Raw genomic sequence first — 20,190 nt, 5'->3', positions numbered from 1 at the left:
AGGCCTTCAGCGTGTGCTCTGCCAACCTCTGCAAGTGTACTTTGCCACTCATATCTGGTGTCTCAATAGCGTGCCTTTACAAAGAAAAAACTTTTTTCACTGTAAGCTAATAGCAGTCAGTGTCCTTAAAGCGGGTGTCAGGCCTTCAGCGTGTGCTCTGCCAACCTCTGCAAGTGTACTTTGCCACTCATATCTGGTGTCTCTATAGCGTGCCTTTACAAAGAAAAAAAGTTTTTCACTGTAAGCTAATAGCAGTTGTCTGCAAGCGTCTGGGTGTCAGGCCTTCAGCGTGTGCTCTGTCAACCTCTGCAAGTGTACTTTGCCACTCATATCTGGTGTCTCTATAGCGTGCCTTTACAAAGAAAAAAGTTTTTCACTGTAAGCTAATAGCAGTCAGTGTCCTTAAAGCGGGTGTCAGGCCTTCAGCGTGTGCTCTGCCAACCTCTGCAAGTGTACTTTGCCACTCATATCTGGTGTCTCAATAGCGTGCCTTTACAAAGAAAAAACGTTTTTCACTGTAAGCTAATAGCAGTCAGTGTCCTTAAAGCGGGTGTCAGGCCTTCAGTGTGTGCTCTGCCAACCTCTGCAAGTGTACTTTGCCACTCATATCTGGTGTCTCTATAGCGGGCCTTTACAAAGAAAAAAAGTTTTTCACTGTAAGCTAATAGCAGTTAGTTGTCTGCAAGCGTCTGGGTGTCAGGCCTTCAGCGAGTGCTCTGCCAACCTCTCCAAGTGTACTTTGCCACTCATATCTGGTGTCTCTATAGCGTGCCTTTACAAAGAAAAAAGTTTTTCACTGTAAGCTAATAGCAGTCAGTGTCCTTAAAGCGGGTGTCAGGCCTTCAGCGTGTGCTCTGCCAATCTCTGCAAGTGTACTTTGCCACGTATATCTAGTGTCTCTATAGTGTGCCTTTACAAAGAAAAAACATTTTTCACTGTAAGCTAATAGCAGTCAGTGTCCTTAAAGCGGTTGTCAGGCCTTCAGCGTGTGCTCTGCCAACCTCTGCAAGTGTACTTTGCCACTCATATCTGGTGTCTCTATAGCGTGCCTTTACAAAGAAAAAAGTTTTTCACTGTAAGCTAATAGAAGTCAGTGTCCTTAAAGCGGGTGTCAGGCCTTCAGCGTGTGCTCTGCCAACCTCTGCAAGTGTACTTTGCCACTCATATCTGGTGTCTCAATAGCGTGCATTTACAAAGAAAAAAATTTTTTCACTGTAAGCTAATAGCAGTCAGTGTCCTTAAAGTGGGTGTCAGGCCTTCAGCGTGTGCACTACCAACCTTTGCAAGTGTACTTTGCCACTCATATCTGGTGTCTCTATAGCGTGCCTTTGCAAAGAAAAAAGTTTTTCACTGTAAGCTAATAGCAGTTAGTTGTCTGCAAGCGTCTGGGTGTCAGGCCTTCAGCGTGTACTTTGCCACGTATATCTGGTGTCTCTATAGCGTGCCTTTACAAAGAAAAAAAGTTTTTCACTGTAAGCTAATAGCAGTTAGTTGTCTGCAAGCGTCTGGGTGTCAGGCCTTCAGCGTGTGCTCTGCCAACCTCTGCAAGTGTACTTTGCCACTCATATCTGGTGTCTCTATAGCGTGCCTTTACAAAGAAAAACGTTTTTCACTGTAAGCTTATGGCAGTCAGTGTCCTTAAAGCGGGTGTCAGGCCTTCAGCGTGTGCTCTGCCAACCTCTGCAAGTGTACTTTGCCACTCATATCTGGTGTCTCAATAGCGTGCCTTTACAAAGAAAAAAAGTTTTTCACTGTAAGCTAATAGAAGTTAGTTGTCTGCAAGCGTCTGTGTGTCAGGCCTTCAGCGAGTGCTCTGCCAACCTCTTCAAGTGTACTTTGCCACTCATATCAGGTGTCTCTATAGCGTGCCTTTACAAAGAAAAAAAGTTTTTCACTGTAAGCTAATAGCAGTTAGTTGTCTGCAAGCGTCTGGGTGTCAGGCCTTCAGCGTGTACTTTGCCACGTATATCTGGTGTCTCTATAGCGTGCCTTTACAAAGAAAAAAAGTTTTTCACTGTAAGCTAATAGCAGTCAGTGTCCTTAAAGCGGGTGTCAGGCCTTCAGTGTGTGCTCTGCCAACCTCTGCAAGTGTACTTTGCCACTCATATCTGGTGTCTCTATAGCGTGCCTTTACAAATAAAAAACGTTTTTCACTGTAAGCTTATAGCAGTCAGTGTCCTTAAAGCGTGTGTCAGGCCTTCAGCGTGTGCTCTGCCAACCTCTGCAAGTGTACTTTGCCACTCATATCTGGTGTCTCTATAGCGTGCCTTTACAAAGAAAAAAGTTTTTCACTGTAAGCTAATAGCAGTCAGTGTCCTTAAAGCGGGTGTCAGGCCTTCAGCGTGTGCTCTGCCAACCTCTGCAAGTGTACTTTGCCACTCATATCTGGGTTCTCAAAAGCGTGCCTTTACAAAGAAAAAAGTTTTTCACTGTAAGCTAATAGCAGTTAGTTGTCTGCAAGCGTCTGGGTGTCAGGCCTTCAGCGTGTGCTCTGCCAACCTCTGCAAGTGTACTTTGCCACTCATATCTGGGTTCTCAATAGCATGCCTTTACAAAGAAAAAAGTTTTTCACTGTAAGCTAATAGCAGTCAGTGTGCTTAAAGCGGGTGTCAGGCCTTCAGCGTGTGCTCTGCCAACCTCTGCAAGTGTACTTTGCCACTCATATCTGGTGTCTCAATAGCGTGCCTTTACAAAGAAAAAAGTTTTTCACTGTAAGCTAATAGCAGTCAGTGTCCTTAAAGCGGGTGTCAGGCCTTCAGCGTGTGCTCTGCCAACCTCTCCAAGTGTACTTTGCCACTCATATCTGGTGTCTCAATAGCGTGCCTTTACAAAGAAAAAACGTTTTTCACTGTAAGCTAATAGCAGTCAGTGTCCTTAAAGCGGGTGTCAGGCCTTCAGCGTGTGCTCTGCCAACCTCTGCAAGTGTACTTTGCCACTCATATCTGGTGTCTCTATAGCGTGCCTTTACAAAGAAAAAAAGTTTTTCACTGTAAGCTAATAGCAGTTAGTTGTCTGCAAGCGTCTGGGTGTCAGGCCTTCAGCGTGTGCTCTGCCAACCTCTGCAAGTGTACTTTGCCACTCATATCTGGTGTCTCTATAGCGTGCCTTTACAAAGAAAAAAAGTTTTTCACTGTAAGCTAATAGCAGTTAGTTGTCTGCAAGCGTCTGGGTGTCAGGCCTTCAGCGTGTGCTCTGCCAACCTCTGCAAGTGTACTTTGCCACGTATATCTGGTGTCTCTATAGCGTGCCTTTACAAAGAAAAAAGTTTTTCACAGTAAGCTAATAGCAGTCAGTGTCCTTAAAGCGGGTGTCAGGCCTTCAGCGTGTGCTCTGCCAACCTCTGCAAGTGTACTTTGCCACTCATATCTGGTGTCTCAATAGCGTGCCTTTACAAAGAAAAAAGTTTTTCACTGTAAGCTAATAGCAGTCAGTGTCCTTAAAGCGGGTGTCAGGCCTTCAGCGTGTGCTCTGCCAACCTCTGCAAGTGTACTTTGCAACTCATATCTGGTGTCTCTATAGCGTGCCTTTACAAAGAAAAAAGTTTTTCACTGTAAGCTAATAGCAGTCAGTGTCCTTAAAGCGGGTGTCAGGCCTTCAGCGTGTGCTCTGCCAACCTCTCCAAGTGTACTTTGCCACTCATATCTGGTGTCTCAATAGCGTGCCTTTACAAAGAAAAAACGTTTTTCACTGTAAGCTAATAGCAGTCAGTGTCCTTAAAGCGGGTGTCAGGCCTTCAGCGTGTGCTCTGCCAACCTCTGCAAGTGTACTTTGCCACTCATATCTGGTGTCTCTATAGCGTGCCTTTACAAAGAAAAAAAGTTTTTCACTGTAAGCTAATAGCAGTTAGTTGTCTGCAAGCGTCTGGGTGTCAGGCCTTCAGCGTGTGCTCTGCCAACCTCTGCAAGTGTACTTTGCCACTCATATCTGGTGTCTCTATAGCGTGCCTTTACAAAGAAAAAAAGTTTTTCACTGTAAGCTAATAGCAGTTAGTTGTCTGCAAGCGTCTGGGTGTCAGGCCTTCAGCGTGTGCTCTGCCAACCTCTGCAAGTGTACTTTGCCACGTATATCTGGTGTCTCTATAGCGTGCCTTTACAAAGAAAAAAGTTTTTCACAGTAAGCTAATTGCAGTCAGTGTCCTTAAAGCGTGTGCTCTGCCAATCTCTGCAAGAGTACTTTGCCTCTCATATCTGGTGTCTCTATAGCGTGCCTTTACAAAGAAAAAAGTTTTTCACTGTAAGCTAATAGCAGTTAGTTGTCTGCAGGCGTCTGGGTGTCAGGCCTTCAGCGTGTGCTCTGCCAACCTCTGCAAGTGTACTTTCCCACTCATATCTGGTGTCTCTATAGCGTGCCTTTAAAAAGAAAAAAGTTTTTCACTGTAAGCTAATAGCAGTCAGCGTCCTTAAAGCGGGTGTCAGGCCTTCAGCGTGTGCTCTGCCAACCTCTGCAAGTGTACTTTGCCACTCATATCTGGTGTCTCTATAGCGTGCCTTTACAAAGAAAAAAAGTTTTCCACTTTAAGCTAATAGCAGTTAGTTGTCTGCAAGCATCTGGGTGTCAGGCCTTCAGCGAGTGCTCTGCCAACCTCTCCAAGTGTACTTTGCCACTCATATCTGGTATCTCTATAGCGTGCCTTTACAAAGAAAAAAAGTTTTTCACTGTAAGCTAATAGCAGTTAGTTCTCGGCAAGCGTCTGGGTGTCAGGCCTTCAGCGTGTGCTCTGCCAACCTCTGCAAGTGTACATTGCCACGTATATCTGGTGTCTCTATAGCGTGCCTTTACAAAGAAAAATAATTTTTCACTGTAAGCTAATAGTAGTTGTGTGCAAGCGTCTGGGTGTCAGGCCTTCAGCGTGTGCTCTGCCAACCTCTGCAAGTGTACTTTGCCACGTATATCTGGTGTCTCTATAGCGTGCCTTTACAAAGAAAAATAATTTTTCACTGTAAGCTAATAGCAGTCAGTGTCCTTAAAGCGGGTGTCAGGCCTTCAGTGTGTGCTCTGCCAACCTCTGCAAGTGTACTTTGCCACTCATATCTGGTGTCTCTATAGCGTGCCTTTACAAAGAAAAAAAGTTTTTCACTGTAAGCTAATAGCAGTCAGTGTGCTTAAAGCGGGTGTCAGGCCTTCAGCGTGTGCTCTGCCAACCTCTGCAAGTGTACTTTGCCACTCATATCTGGTGTCTCAATAGCGTGCCTTTACAAAGAAAAAAGTTTTTCACTGTAAGCTAATAGCAGTCAGTGTCCTTAAAGCGGGTGTCAGGCCTTCAGCGTGTGCTCTGCCAACCTATGCAAGTGTACTTTGCCACTCATATCTGGTGTCTCTATAGCGTGCCTTTACAAAGAAAAAAAGTTTTTCACTGTAAGCTAATAGCAGTTAGTTGTCTGCAAGCGTCTGGGTGTCAGGCCTTCAGCGAGTGCTCTGCCAACCTCTCCAAGTGTACTTTGCCACTCATATCTGGTGTCTCTATAGCGTGCCTTTACAAAGAAAAAAAGTTTTTCACAGTAAGCTAATAGCAGTCAGTGTCCTTAACCCCTTAAGGACACATGACATGTGTGACATGTCATGATTCCCTTTTATTCCAGAAGTTTGGTCCTTAAGGGGTAAAAGCGGGTGTCAGGCCTTCAGCGTGTGCTCTGCCTACCTCTGCAAGTGTACTTTGCCACTCATATCTGGTGTCTCTATAGCGTGCCTTTACAAAGAAAAAAAGTTTTTCACTGTAAGCTAATAGCAGTTGTCTGCAAGCGTCTGGGTGTCAGGCCTTCAGCGTGTGCTCTGCCAACCTCTGCAAGTGTACTTTGCCACTCATATCTGGTGTCTCTATAGCGTGCCTTTACAAAGAAAAAAAGTTTTTCACTGTAAGCTAATAGCAGTTAGTTGTCTGCAAGCGTCTGGGTGTCAGGCCTTCAGCGTGTGCTCTGCCAACCTCTGCAAGTGTACTTTGCCACTCATATCTGGTGTCTCAATAGCTTGCCTTTACAAAGAAAAAAGTTTTTCACTGTAAGCTAATAGCAGTCAGTGTCCTTAAAGTGGGTGTCAGGCCTTCAGCGTGTGCTCTGCCAACCTCTGCAAGTGTACTTTGCCATGTATATCTGGTGTCTCTATAGCGTGCCTTTACAAAGAAAAATAATTTTTCACTGTACGCTAATAGCAGTCAGTGTCCTTAAAGCGGGTGTCAGGCCTTCAGTGTGTGCTCTGCCAACCTCTGCAAGTGTACTTTGCCACTCATATCTGGTGTCTCTATAGCGTGCCTTTACAAATAAAAAACGTTTTTCACTGTAAGCTTATAGCAGTCAGTGTCCTTAAAGCGTGTGTCAGGCCTTCAGCGTGTGCTCTGCCAACCTCTGCAAGTGTACTTTGCCACTCATATCTGGTGTCTCTATAGCGTGCCTTTACAAAGAAAAAAGTTTTTCACTGTAAGCTAATAGCAGTCAGTGTCCTTAAAGTGGGTGTCAGGCCTTCAGCGTGTGCTCTGCCAACCTCTGCAAGTGTACTTTGCCATGTATATCTGGTGTCTCTATAGCGTGCCTTTACAAAGAAAAATAATTTTTCACTGTACGCTAATAGCAGTCAGTGTCCTTAAAGCGGGTGTCAGGCCTTCAGTGTGTGCTCTGCCAACCTCTGCAAGTGTACTTTGCCACTCATATCTGGTGTCTCTATAGCGTGCCTTTACAAATAAAAAACGTTTTTCACTGTAAGCTTATAGCAGTCAGTGTCCTTAAAGCGTGTGTCAGGCCTTCAGCGTGTGCTCTGCCAACCTCTGCAAGTGTACTTTGCCACTCATATCTGGTGTCTCTATAGCGTGCCTTTACAAAGAAAAAAGTTTTTCACTGTAAGCTAATAGCAGTCAGTGTCCTTAAAGCGGGTGTCAGGCCTTCAGCGTGTGCTCTGCCAACCTCTGCAAGTGTACTTTGCCACTCATATCTGGGTTCTCAATAGCATGCCTTTACAAAGAAAAAAGTTTTTCACTGTAAGCTAATAGCAGTCAGTGTGCTTAAAGCGGGTGTCAGGCCTTCAGCGTGTGCTCTGCCAACCTCTGCAAGTGTACTTTGCCACTCATATCTGGTGTCTCAATAGCGTGCCTTTACAAAGAAAAAAGTTTTTCACTGTAAGCTAATAGCAGTCAGTGTCCTTAAAGCAGGTGTCAGGCCTTCAGAGTGTGCTCTGCCAACCTCTGCAAGTGTACTTTGCCACTCATATCTGGTGTCTCTATAGCGTGCCTTTACAAAGAAAAAATGTTTTTCACTGTAAGCTAATAGCAGTCAGTGTCCTTAAAGCGGGTGTCAGGCCTTCAGCGTGTGCTCTGCCAACCTCTGCAAGTGTACTTTGCCACTCATATCTGGTGTCTCTATAGCGTGCCTTTACAAAGAAAAAAAGTTTTTCACTGTAAGCTAATAGCAGTCAGTTTCCTTAAAGCGGGTGTCAGGCCTTCAGCGTGTGCTCTGTCAACCTCTGCAAGTGAACTTTGCCACTCATATCTGGTGTCTCTATAGCGTGCCTTTACAAAGAAAAAAAGTTTTTCACTGTAAGCTAATAGCAGTTAGTTGTCTGCAAGAATCTGGGTGTCAGGCCTTCAGCGTGTGCTCTGCCAACCTCTGCAAGTGTACTTTGCCACTCATATCTGGTGTCTCTATAGCGTGCCTTTACAAAGAAAAAAAGTTTTTCACTTTAAGCTAATAGCAGTTAGTTGTCTGCAAGCGTCTGGGTAGTGATGTACCGAACTGTTCGCTGGCGAATAGTTCCCGGCGAACATAGCGTGTTCGCCGCGGCGGGCGGACACATGCGCGGTTTGATCCGCCCCCTATTCGTCATCATTGAGCAAACTTTTACCCTGTGCCTCTCGGTCAGCAGACACATTCCAGCCAATCAGCAGCACACCCTCCCTTCCACACCCTCCCACCTCTCTCCCAGCATCCATTTTCGATTCATTCTGAAGCCCTTTTTTAGGGCTAGAACATCAGTCTGCTTTTTTTTTTCTGTGTAATGTAATTGCAGTTGCCTGCCTGCCATCTTCTGTGTCAGGCTGGATGCTGTGCCCATTTGCACAGTCAGTGCCACCACTCATATCTGTTGTGACAATAGCTTAAGCTTTAGATTTAAAAAAATATATATTTTTTTCACTGTAATAGAAGAGCAGTTAGTTGTCTGCAAGCGTCTGGGTGTCAGGACTCCTTCAGCGTGTGCTCTACAGACCTGTGCCAGCGTACTTTGACAGTTGCCAATCATGTTTGGTGTCTCTGTAGCGTGCTTTTACAAAGAAAAAAGGTTTCCAGTGTAAGCTAATAGCATCCAGTCAGTGTCATTCAAGCGGCTCTGTCAGGCCTACAGTGTGTGCTCCGCAGAACTGTTCCAGTGCACATTGCCAGTTATCTGGTGTCTCTGTAGCGTGCTTTTACAAAGAAAAAAGGTTTCCAGTGTAAGCTAATAGCAGCCAGTCAGTGTCCTTCAAGCGGCTGTGTCAGGCCTTCCTTCAGCGTGTGCTCTGCAGAACTGTTCCAGTGCACATTGCCAGTTATCTGGTGTCTCTATAGCGTGCTTTTACAAAGAAAAAAGGTTTCCAGTGTAAGCGAATAGCAGCCAGTCAGTGTCCTTCAAGCGGCTCTGTCAGGCCTACAGTGTGTGCTCTGCAGAACTGTTCCAGTGCACATTGCCACTCATATCTGGTGTCTCTGTAGCGTGCTTTTACTAAGAAAAAAGGTTTCCAGTGTAAGCTAATAGCAGCCAGTCAGTGTCCTTCAAGCGGCTCTGTCAGGCCTACAGTGTGTGCTCTGCAGAACTGTTCCAGTGCACATTGCCACTCATATCTGGTGTCTCTGTAGCATGCTTTTACAAATAAAAAAGGTTTCCAGTGTAAGCTAATAGCAGCCAGTCAGTGTCCTTCAAGCGGCTCTGTCAGGCCTACAGTGTGTGCTCTGCAGACCGGTGCCAGTGCACATTGCCACTCATATCTGGTGTCTCTATAGCGTGCTTTTACAAAGAAAAAAGGTTTCCAGTGTAAGCTAATAGCAGCCAGTCAGTGTCCTTCAAGCGGCTCTGTCAGGCCTACAGTGTGTGCTCTGCAGAACTGTTCCAGTGCACATTGCCAGTTATCTGGTGTCTCTGTAGCGTGCTTTTACAAATAAAAAAGGTTTCCAGTGTAAGCTAATAGCAGCCAGTCAGTGTCCTTCAAGCGGCTGTGTCAGGCCTTCCTTCAGCGTGTGCTCTGCAGAACTGTTCCAGTGCACATTGCCACTCATATCTGGTGTCTCTATAGCGTGCTTTTACAAAGAAAAACGGTTTCCAGCGTAAGCTAATAGCAGCCAGTCAGTGTCCTTCAAGCGGCTCTGTCAGGCCTACAGTGTGTGCTCTGCAGAACTGTTCCAGTGCACATTGCCAGTTATCTGGTGTCTCTGTAGCGTGCTTTTACAAAGAAAAAAGGTTTCCAGTGTAAGCTAATAGCAGCCAGTCAATGTCCTTCAAACGGCTCTGTCAGGCCTACAGTGTGTGCTCTGCAGAACTGTTCCAGTGCACATTGTGGTGACATTCTGTCATCAAACTAATATGGTGACCAGGGGTCATGTGACCAAGCTCATGTATGCCTTTCTCACAGTGGGATAAGCTTTACCTTTGATATGGTAATTCAAAACCTTTACAGGTCAGGAAAGAGATAACCACTCCCCCCTATCCCCATTCCTTTCTGTTCCTTCTTGGCTGTGCTACTAAGCAGACCCTTAAGCAGACATGGGCTAATTTTTATCATGGTGAACTGTGAGTGGGATCTGATGATTTTATAAGATTTAGTTGTTATTGTTAGTTAGGTTGTTGTTGCTGTTGTTGTTGTTGTTGGTATAGTTAGTTAGATTGTGTGTCATTATTTGCATGTTGTTGTTGTTTTGTCTCTGAATAAATATTTGTTAAAGTAGACGGACCAGAGTTTATATGTGTATGCGTACATAATAATTTATAGAGTTTGGTAATACACCACACACATTGCCACTCATATCTGGTGTCTCTATAGCGTGCTTTTACAAATAAAAAAAGGTTTCCACTGTAAGCTAATAGCAGCCAGTCAGTGTCCTTCAAGCGGCTCTGTCAGGCCTTCCTTCAGCGTGTGCTCTGCAGACCGGTGCCAGTGCACATTGCCACTCATATCTGGTCTCACAGTAGCTTGCACGCATAGTACCACTAATCCCCCAAAAAATGACAGGCAGAGGCAGGCCACCCCGCAGGGGCCGTCGTGGTCGTGGTGCTGTGATTCCCTTTTGCCCTAGAATAATGCCCAGTTTTCAGAAGCCACGTACCCTGAACTTGAAAAGTTCTGAGGATATAGTTGACTGGCTAACACAGGACACCCAATCTTCTACAGCCTCCGCTCGGAACCTTGACGCACCATCCTCCTCCAGCTTAGCTTCAGGCACCTCTCAAGATTCCACTCACCCGCCTGCCGCCACCACCAAAACTAGCACCACAGACGCTTTACTTGGTATGTCAGAGGAGTTATTCACACATCCGTTTGAAGAAATGAGTGATGCGCAACCATTATTGACAGAGGATGCAGATAACAGGGATATGTCTCAGGCAGGCAGCATTAAACACATGGAGGTACGGTGTGATGATGATGATGTTGTACCCGCTGCTGCTTCCTTTTCTGAGTTGTCAGATACAAGTGAAGCGGTTGATGGTGACGATGCGTCCATGGATGTCACGTGGGTGCCCGCTCGGCAAGAAGAAGAACAGGGCGAAAGTTCAGATGGGGAGACAGAGAGGAGGAGGAGACGAGTTGGAAGCAGGGGGGGTCGTCGCAAGGAGCTAGTGGCACAGTCAGACAGCATGCATCGGCACCCGGGGTCAGCCCGACAGCACGCCAATCAACGCATGCTGTGTCCACCACCAGAATGCCGTCATTGCAGAGCTCAGCAGTGTGGAATTTTTTTTTGTGTGTCTGCCTCTGACAACAGTGATGCCATTTGCAACCTGTGCCAAAGGAAACTGAGTCGTGGGAGGTCCAACACCCACCTAGGTACAACTGCTTTGCGTAGGCACATGATCTCACATCACAAACACCTATGGGATCAACACATGAGTACAAGCAGCACTCCTACTCTAAGCCGCCATCCTCCTCCTGGTCCAGCATCTTCAGCCACGTCAACCACTGCTGTCCTCCTTGCCCCCTCTCAACCATCCGCCACTCCGTCTCCCGCCTTGAGCAGTTCCCGCTCATCTGCCCACAGTCATGTGTCTGTCAAGGACATGTTTGAGCGTAAGAAGCTAATGTCACCAAGTCACCACCTTGCCCAGCGTCTGACAGCTGGCTTGTCCGAACTATTAGCCCGCCAGCTTTTACCGTACAAGCTGGTGGAGTCTGGGCGTTCAAAAAATTTGTAGCTATTGGGACACCGCAGTGGAAGGTACCCGGCCGGAATTTCTTTTCACAAAAGGCAATCCCCAACCTGTACTTGATTGTGCAAAAGGAAGTAATGGCATGTCTGGCACACAGTGTTGGGGCAAGGGTCCATCTGACCACTGATACCTGGTCTGCAAAGCATGGTCAGGGCAGGTATATCACCTACACTGCGCATTGGGTAAACCTGCTGACGGCTGACAAGCATGGAATGCGTGGCATTGCAGAGGAGTTGGTGACACCGCCACGACTTGCAGGCAGGCCTGCTGCCACCTCCTCTACTCCTCCTACTCCATCCTCTTCCATAACCTCCTCGGCTGAGTCCTCTTCTGCTGCTGCGTCTTGCTCCACATCAACGGCACCCCCCCAGCTCCCCAGGTACTATTCCACATCCTGGATACGGCAGTGTCACGCCGTCTTGTGTTTGACTTGCTTGAAAGCAGAGAGTCACACCGGACAAGCACTCCTGTCTGCCCTGAACGCACAGGTGGAAAAGTGGCTGACTCCGCAGCAACTGGAGATCGGCAAAGTGGTTTGTGACAACGGAACAAATTTGTTGGCGGCATTGAAGTTGGGCAAGTTGACACATTTGCCGTGCATGGCACATGTGTGTAATCTGATCGTACAACGCTTTGTGCATAAGTACACGGGCTTACAGGACATCCTTCTTGTCTCTGTACTTAACTGCCAACAGCTCCTCTTGGCGCAGAGCTGAGGTCTCCCCCCTTCGTAACCGGGTGCATGCAAGTTGTCCTGGGCAACCTGTGCTGTTCTTTTTAATTGTGCCGCAAGCTACTGTATCAAAACAGTACAGTAGCTTGAACAAAGGGACACTTGTATAAAAATTGTCAGTATACAAGTGTTACCCTTTGTTCATCAGGGGGAATATCAGGTCCCAGACAATCTTGCCACTGGTTCCCATATGTTCTGGGCAACCTGGAGGGTCAAGGTGGCTATCCTTTCCCTCGTACACCCGGAAGGCCTGAGTATACCCAGTCTCGCTATCACAGAGCTTATACATCTTTACACCATACCTAGAGTGCTTGGAAGGAACATACTGCTTGAATCCCAGCCCTCTCTTATACTTCATCAGGGATTCATCCACGCATATATTCCTTCCAGGTGTATAAGCCTCTGCAAACCTGGCAGCAAAGTGGGTAATCAGGGGGCGGATTTTATACAGCCTGTCAAACTGGGGATGCTCCCTAGGGGGACACAGGCTGTTGTCGCTGAAGTGCATGAAATGCAGAATCATTTCATACCTCTTCCTCGACATACATTGTGAGTAAATGGGGGTAGAGCAGATGGGACTACTGCTCCAGTAGGAGCGGATGGAGGGCTGCTTTATGATGCCCATCAGCATAGTCCATGCCCAGAATCTTTTAAATTCTGTCACAGTGTGTATCTTTGCCAAAAAAGAGTCCGGATTTGTAGCTCAGAATTGATGGGCATATAAATTAGTTTGGGCGACAATGTTCACCAATACAGGGATCCTTAGGACAGGTGTCAATCCATATCTGCCAAGTGACCCTATGTAGGGGGAACAGTCTCTATTCTGCTCTGTGTCAGTGTGTATCATGGGCTCTGAGGACAGGTGTTAATCCATACCTGCCAAGTGACCCTATGTAGGGGGAACAGTCTCTATTCTGTTCTTTGTCAGTGTGTATCAGGGGCTTTGAGGACAGGTGTCAATGCATATCTGCCAAGTGACCCTATGTAGGGGGAATAGTCTCTATTCTGCTCTGTGTCAGTGTGTATCAGGGGTTTTGAGGACAGGTGTCAATCCATATCTGCCAAGTGACCCTATGTAGGGGGAACAGTCTCTATTCTGCTCTGTGTGAGGAGGAGGAACGGGAAATGAGTAGCTCGGCATCCAACCTTGTGCAAATGGTGTCTTTCATGCTGTCGTGCCTGTTGAGGGACCCTCGTATAAAAAGGCTGAAAGAGAACAACCTGTTCTGGGTGTCCACGCTACTAGACCCCCGGTATAAGCAGACAGTGGCGGAAATGTTACCGAATTACAAGTCGGAAAGGATGCAGCATTTGCAAAATAAATTAAAAAGTATGCTTTGCACAGCGTATAAGGGTGATGTCACAGCACAACGGGAATCTAACAGGGGAAGAGGTGAAAGTCATCCTCCTCCCACGACCACGCCATATCTGCCAAGTGACCCTATGTAGGGGGAACAGTCCCTATTCTGCTCTGTGTCAGTGTGTATCATGTTCTCTGAGGACAGGTGTCAATCCATACCTGCCAAGTGACCCTATGTAGGGGGAACAGTCTCTATTCTGCTCTGTGTCAGTGTGTATCATGGTCTCTGAGGACAGGTGTCAATCCATACCTGCCAAGTGACCCTATGTAGAGGGAACAGTCTCTATTCTGCTCTGTGTCAGTGTTTATCATGGGCTTTGAGGACAGGTGTCAATCCATATCTTCCAAGTGACCCTATGTAGGGGGAACAGTCTCTATTCTGCTCTGTGTCAGTGTGTATCATGGGCTCTGAGGCAGGTGTTAATCCATACCTGCCAAGTGACCCTATGTAGGGGGAACAGTCTCTATTCTGCTCTTTGTCAGTGTGTATCAGGGGCTTTGAGGACAGGTGTCAATCCATATCTGCCAAGTGACCCTATGTAGGGGGAACAGTCTCTATTCTGCTCTGTGTCAGTGTGTATCAGGGGTTTTGAGGACAGGTGTCAATCCATATCTGCCAAGTGACCCTATGTAGGAGGAACAGTCCCTATTCTGCTCTGTGTCAGTGTGTATCAGGGATCCTTAGGATAGGTGTCAATCCATATCTGCCAAGTGACCCTATGTAGGGGGAACAGTCCCTATTCTGCTCTGTGTCAGTGTGTATCAGGAGTTTTGAGGACAGGTGTCAATCCATATCTGCCAAGTGACCCTATGTAGGGGGAACAGTCTCTATTCTGCTCTGTGTGAGGAGGAGGAACGGGAAATGAGTAGCTCGGCATCCAACCTTGTGCATATGGGGTCTTTCATGCTGTCGTGCCTGTTGAGGGACCCTCATATAAAAAGGCTGAAGGAGAACGACCTGTTCTGGGTGTCCACACTACTAGACCCCTGGTATAAGCAGACAGTGGCAGAAATGTTACCGAATTACAAGTCGGAAAGGATGCAGCATTTGCAAAATAAATTAAAAAGTATGCTTTACACAGCGTATAAGGGTGATGTCACAGCACAACGGGAATCTAACAGGGGAAGAGGTGAAAGTCATCCTCCTCCTCCTCCCACGACCACGCCATATCTGCCAAGTGACCCTATGTAGGAGGAACAGTCCCTATTCTGCTCTGTGTCAGTGTGTATCAGGGTCCCTGAGGACAGGTGTCAATCCATATCTGGCAAGTGACCCTATGTACGGGGAACAGTCCCTATTCTGCTCTGTGTCAGTGTGTATCAGGGTCCCTGAGGACAGGTGTCAATCCATATCTGGCAAGTGACCCCATGTAGGGGGAACAGTCCCTATTCTGCTCTGTGTCCGTGTGTGTCAGGGTCCCGGAAGACAGGTGTCAATCCATATGTCAAGGTGTCAATATGTCATATTTCAGGTGTCAATCCATATCCATTGTGATTTAGGAATGTTAGGTGATTTCTGCCCTTTATGGATTAAAACCAGACTCTGCATCAACTGTGTAATTTTCCATGGGAGTTTTGCCATGGATCCCCCTCCGGCATGCCACAGTCCAGGTGTTAGTCCCCTTGAAACAACTTTTCCATCACTTTTGTGGCCAGAAAGAGTCCCTGTTGGTTTTAAAATTCGCCTGCCCATTGAAGTCAATGGCGGTTCGCCCGGTTCGCCAGTTCGCGAACGTTTGCAGAAGTTCCCGTTCGCGAACCGAAAAATTTGTGTTCGCGACATCACTAGTCGTTAATAAACATCTTAATTTAAAAATGAAAAACCAGGGGGCGGAGCCTAGCTGCCAAGCAGAGTGGACGTGCCAAAACTGAGCTCCTGCAATTTCTGCCTGTTTTGGGGGGAAAATACCCAATAAACTTGGCACAGACCCACTCTAAAAGGGCATAATTGAACGTGGATTCTCGGGGTGCACCTCTGGACACCCTACTCGACGACCTACCCACCCGAGATCCCAAGCTGCGGTGACCGAGGCCTGCAGAATGGCTGGCAAGGGGGAGACGGCCGCTCTCCTTTCCTCCTACCTGCTCCATGACCACCTCGACGCTCAATCATCCTACCCCCCCCCCCCCCGGGATCGGTGGGGGATATCCCGGTCCACGCCACCAACCCAGACCGAGCCTATGCACACCGTGAGGGCACCAGGTCCGGCGACACGTGGCTCATCAAACATGGTGGCTGAGAATTCGCAGCAACTGCTAACTCAGCCTGCAGCTCCTGAGCAGGGCTCCGACTGCGGCACAGACCTCATGCAGCGTCTGGATGCCCTATTCCACAACTTCTGGGAGAAGCTCCAGCAACGCGTACAGCGCGCCGAGGCAACACAAAAGAAGAACTATAGGCAACCAGGCGAGAGAGGGAATCCCTCGGGCACAGCATCGGACCGAAAGCTGACATTCACCTACCCTAGCCCACCCGGGCGGAAGGCCAAGAGGGCTACGACCCGCAAGCGTCGGCCACATGGGCGGAATCTCAAGCGGCAACCAACCAGCAGACCTTCCGCCACCCCCACGAGGGGGAGACACTCGGGCAATATATGCCACCGAGTCTCAGGCCAGAAGACGCAGGCCTACACACCAGCCTGGGGCAGGAGGGACACCCCCACCCCCACCAGAGCGGCAGCACCTTGGATCACTTCTGAATGCTCCCACACTCAGCGACGCTCAGGAATCGGATGACAAGTCTGGATGGGGAGGCAGTTGCAGTCTGGTGATGGAGCCTCACTCAGGGGGACTAAAATGCTAAATAGATGCATGAACTTGCTTCTACTTCTTGGGACTTTATGTAATGTATTGCCACACCATACACCAACTCCCATCACCACCACTATACAATAATGAATGTGCACTCATCTAGAAACGCAAACGTGCTTGCTACTTTTAGAACACTCATTCCTCCTGAGACATGTTATTATTTTTCTACAAGGCTGCTCAGTGCTCTATGTTTATATACTTTGGCACTCAGTGGCTTTGTACTCTTACTCCTATGACTTACTCTACAGCAATAGACATATATTACTCTGCCATGTTTATCCTTTACCTGTGTATCCTTTAACTGTTTAATCTTGTAATCTACATTCGATATGCAACAACTTAGGACAACTCCTAGTTATGCAATGGTTAATATTAGCATAACTTAGAAAGCCTCTACTGTGAATCTATGTTTAAAGCTGTTAAACCTTATAAGCTCCTGACTTTAACTACAATGTCTACCCTACCTTTACGTAACTATAAGCCTGATTGAAACTAATGTTGGAGACATTTCTATTTAGCCTGATTCCTTTTAAAAAATTGTGCTGTCAATATTCGCCATGAAACTGTTTATTCTCTGTTATACCAACAACTTGTATCTGCTGTCGTGGCGATATAAGCATGTCTGTCACTCTAAGCACTACAAAAATAAAGAATTCAAAAAAAAAATGAAAAACCAGTGTGGACCAGATCAAATCCCAACAATGTTGCTGAAGCTCAGTGCGCCAGCAATTGCTAAACTGGTCACTACCCTTATCAATGAGTCCCTGGTGTCAGGATACATACCCAAACTTTGGAAGACTGCAAAAGTTGTACCTATCCATAAAAGTGATGGCAATACTTTGGTATCTAACTATCGCCCAATATCATTGCTCTCTGTATTGGAAAAATGCGTCCACACACAACTATGTGAATATTATCAAAGATCAAATTATCTGACCCCTGATCAATCAGGCTTTCATCCAAATCACTCAACTTCGATTGCCCTCTTAAAAGTTTGCAATGACATCCAAATTGGCATGGAACAAGGAGACTTAACTGGAGCTATTTTCCTTGATTTTTGCCAAAGCCTTTGACAAAGTAGACCATGGCATTCTTTTGCAAATACATAAAAACTCGCCTCCTAACCTGGTTTTGATCGTATGTTTCACACCGATTGCAATATGTGGCCATTTCTGATAGCGCTTCCCACCTTCTTCCAGTCACGTGTGGTGTTCCCCAAGTCTCCATACTCGGCCCCCTGCAATTCACATTTTTTTATAAATGGTCTGCATAACGCCTGCAAATCCTCAACTGTACACATGTATGCAGACGACACTGTAATCTACGCTAGTAAACCCAATCTACCGCAGCTTGAGGCTGTGCTCCAAAACCAATTCACAGAGGTAGAAAAGTGAATAGCGGATAACAAACTCTTCCTAAACACTGACAAAACCGTTACAATGATATTTGGAACTGTACCTAAATTACGTAAACTACAAAATCAACAATAGTGTATCATAAAAAATTCAAATAGCACACTGACAGCAGTCTGCTCTTTTAAATATCTAGGTATGTTTCTAGACCCCACTCTATCTTTTGGCCTTTAGATTGAAAAAATATCTTCAAAACTTTACCCAAAACTAGGTGCCCTGTACAGAAACAAATCCTGCCTAAGCCCTACAGTAAGGAAACAGTGCAACAAATGCTAATGCCGGTCATTAATTATGGAGATGTAGGGTATATGCACCCGTACCGCAAACCCACCTTAATAACTTAATACATTATATAATTTGTTATGACACTTTGTACTAGAATGTAATTTCTTTACCCACCACTGTGACATGTTAAAAGAGCTAAACTGGCTGTCGCTGGAATCCGGACACACTCTTCATCTTTCCAGCCTTGTGCATAAGAGCATTTCTGGGAAGCTCCCACCCTACCTGACTAGAATGCTCTCCCCGACTGTTCCCACCTCCTATAACCTCCGATCCAGTACTAGCACGATATTAAGCATACCACAATACAAAATTAAGTGGCTCAATCCTCCTTTTCCTACAAGGCACCACAATTATGGAATAATCTCAGTGACACAGTCAAATGTTCATTCAATCTAAAATAGTTTAAGAGATCTATGGCAATATACCTCAGCACAGAATGCACCTGTCATGGTTGAATATATTTATTACCTGTTATGTATTACATTTATATATGTGTGTGTGTGTGTATATTTATAGTTTGTATATTGTATTTTTGTGATATTGTATCCTATTGTAACAAAATGTTTTGTGGACAAAGACCCAGGACATACTTGAAAACGAGAGAAATCTCAATGTATCCATCCTGGTAAAATATTTTATAAATAAATAAAAGCAAACAGGTTTAGAGATGTAGGTCAAGCTAGGTGAGAGGCCACCCATATGTTTGGAACTTCCCTAATGTGTAGTATCAAAAGGACTCACAAACAAAAGTCATGCAATGTGCTGGAACTGCTCAACCAATCAAAATAACCCAGCCATGGAAACACAGAGAATTTCTTAATGTCAAATAAGGAGGTTCAACCACTAGAAATTACCACATTCCTCAACAATGCGATCTAAATATTATCATAAGCAATCCATTGAAGTATTAAACGTAATTTGAATAACATTTGTACAACTGTAAACGTCTGGTAGGTTTTTTTCTGACATACTTATTTGTAGGACAAAATCATGAATAAAATGAATATATTAACAGTTGTAATTGCAACATTAAACTACAATAAACCACTAATTGACACTGTATATAGCGTAGCGTTATCAGTAACATTTGTTACAGTTAATGAACAGGCAAATGCAGAATTCAAACTTAACAATGAAATTGGATTTGGTTAATTTGTGTTATTATACTGAGGCTTTTATAATCGCCTTCAGGAATTTTCCAGGATTGCCCCTTCTTTATAGAATGCCCTTCCGCAGTACATTCGTCTCTGCCAGTCTCTGCAGTCATTCAAAACAGCTCTAAAAACACAGCACAACTTACCATCTCTCCTCTTAACTCCTCATACCTTATAACCTTCCTCTGCCATCTCCCATCTGCTGTGCTATCACCTCCAAAACACACTTCCAGGTACATACAGATCACTTAGTTCCCTTTGTGTATTTCACCCTAATCCTTTTAGATCCTATGCTGGTTTGGCTGGGCCCTCTTGAAATACTGTTCCAGTATGTTAATCATGTTTTGTTAGAATTAAGTGTTTGTTTTGTTTTTATATTGTACAGCACTGCAGAATAAGCTGGAGATATACAAATAATTGTAATTTCTACATAGTATTACTTAATTTACATTAAGCACTGCTTTGTGTCTGTTGCTATTAATTACAATAATTTATACTAGATACATGTACAAATGTACATTCCAAAACAATATTTTAATGTGCTGATATGAATGTACTTACCAGGATGCAGTCTTCAGTTTTTTACTGCACGACACCAAGGTTTTTGGATGGAATTTCTTTTATATCTCGTATATTAAATTGCAGACTATTTGTTAAATATCTCAAAGTCCTTATTCTTATACTACCAGTAAATCTTAAAGAATTTGAAAACTTAATTGTTATGGGTTACTAGCAAATACATTGTACTCTGAGCCATGAACACAGTTATGCAACTGAACTTTGACATTTTGTCTTTTGGTCATAGCTAAAAGGTTTGGGAACACGTCACACAGCACACAAACACATATACATACACTACATGCCAAATGTGTTTTTGTGGTTTAAAATAAAGTTTTGTTCTAAGACATTAGTGTCATCCAAATGTGCAAATTATGCAGCTGTGACTTACAGCAATATACATCCTCAGTCACCTACTCCTTCACAATCAACAACATGCTGAATACTCTAAAACTGTCAATATTCTGCTTTCTTGTATTAAAAAAAAAAACGGGGGGGCGTGGC

At 45.4% G+C, this 20,190-nt stretch overlaps 1 protein-coding gene across 3 annotated transcripts in view; it reads right to left on the bottom strand.

Moving 5' to 3' along the window:
- LOC134575108 (pulmonary surfactant-associated protein D-like) overlaps positions 1-19,910 on the bottom strand; it is an 823,731-nt gene extending 803,821 nt beyond the window's left edge. For 2 of the 3 annotated variants that reach the window (XM_063434276.1, XM_063434274.1), the window contains exon 1: positions 19,690-19,910. The gene's annotated coding sequence lies outside the window, so the exon portion shown is untranslated. Of the gene's footprint in view, positions 1-19,274; positions 19,355-19,689 lie in introns of those variants that run through there. The other variant, XM_063434275.1, reaches the window with a different exon arrangement.
- Between the last annotated feature and the right edge of the window lie 280 nt (positions 19,911-20,190).

Source organism: Pelobates fuscus, chromosome 10 (assembly GCF_036172605.1).
Source record: "Pelobates fuscus isolate aPelFus1 chromosome 10, aPelFus1.pri, whole genome shotgun sequence".
In the NCBI taxonomy this organism is placed as follows: domain Eukaryota; kingdom Metazoa; phylum Chordata; class Amphibia; order Anura; family Pelobatidae; genus Pelobates; species Pelobates fuscus.
Note: the sequence above shows the minus strand (reverse complement) of the source record. Positions and strands in the feature narration are given on the sequence as shown.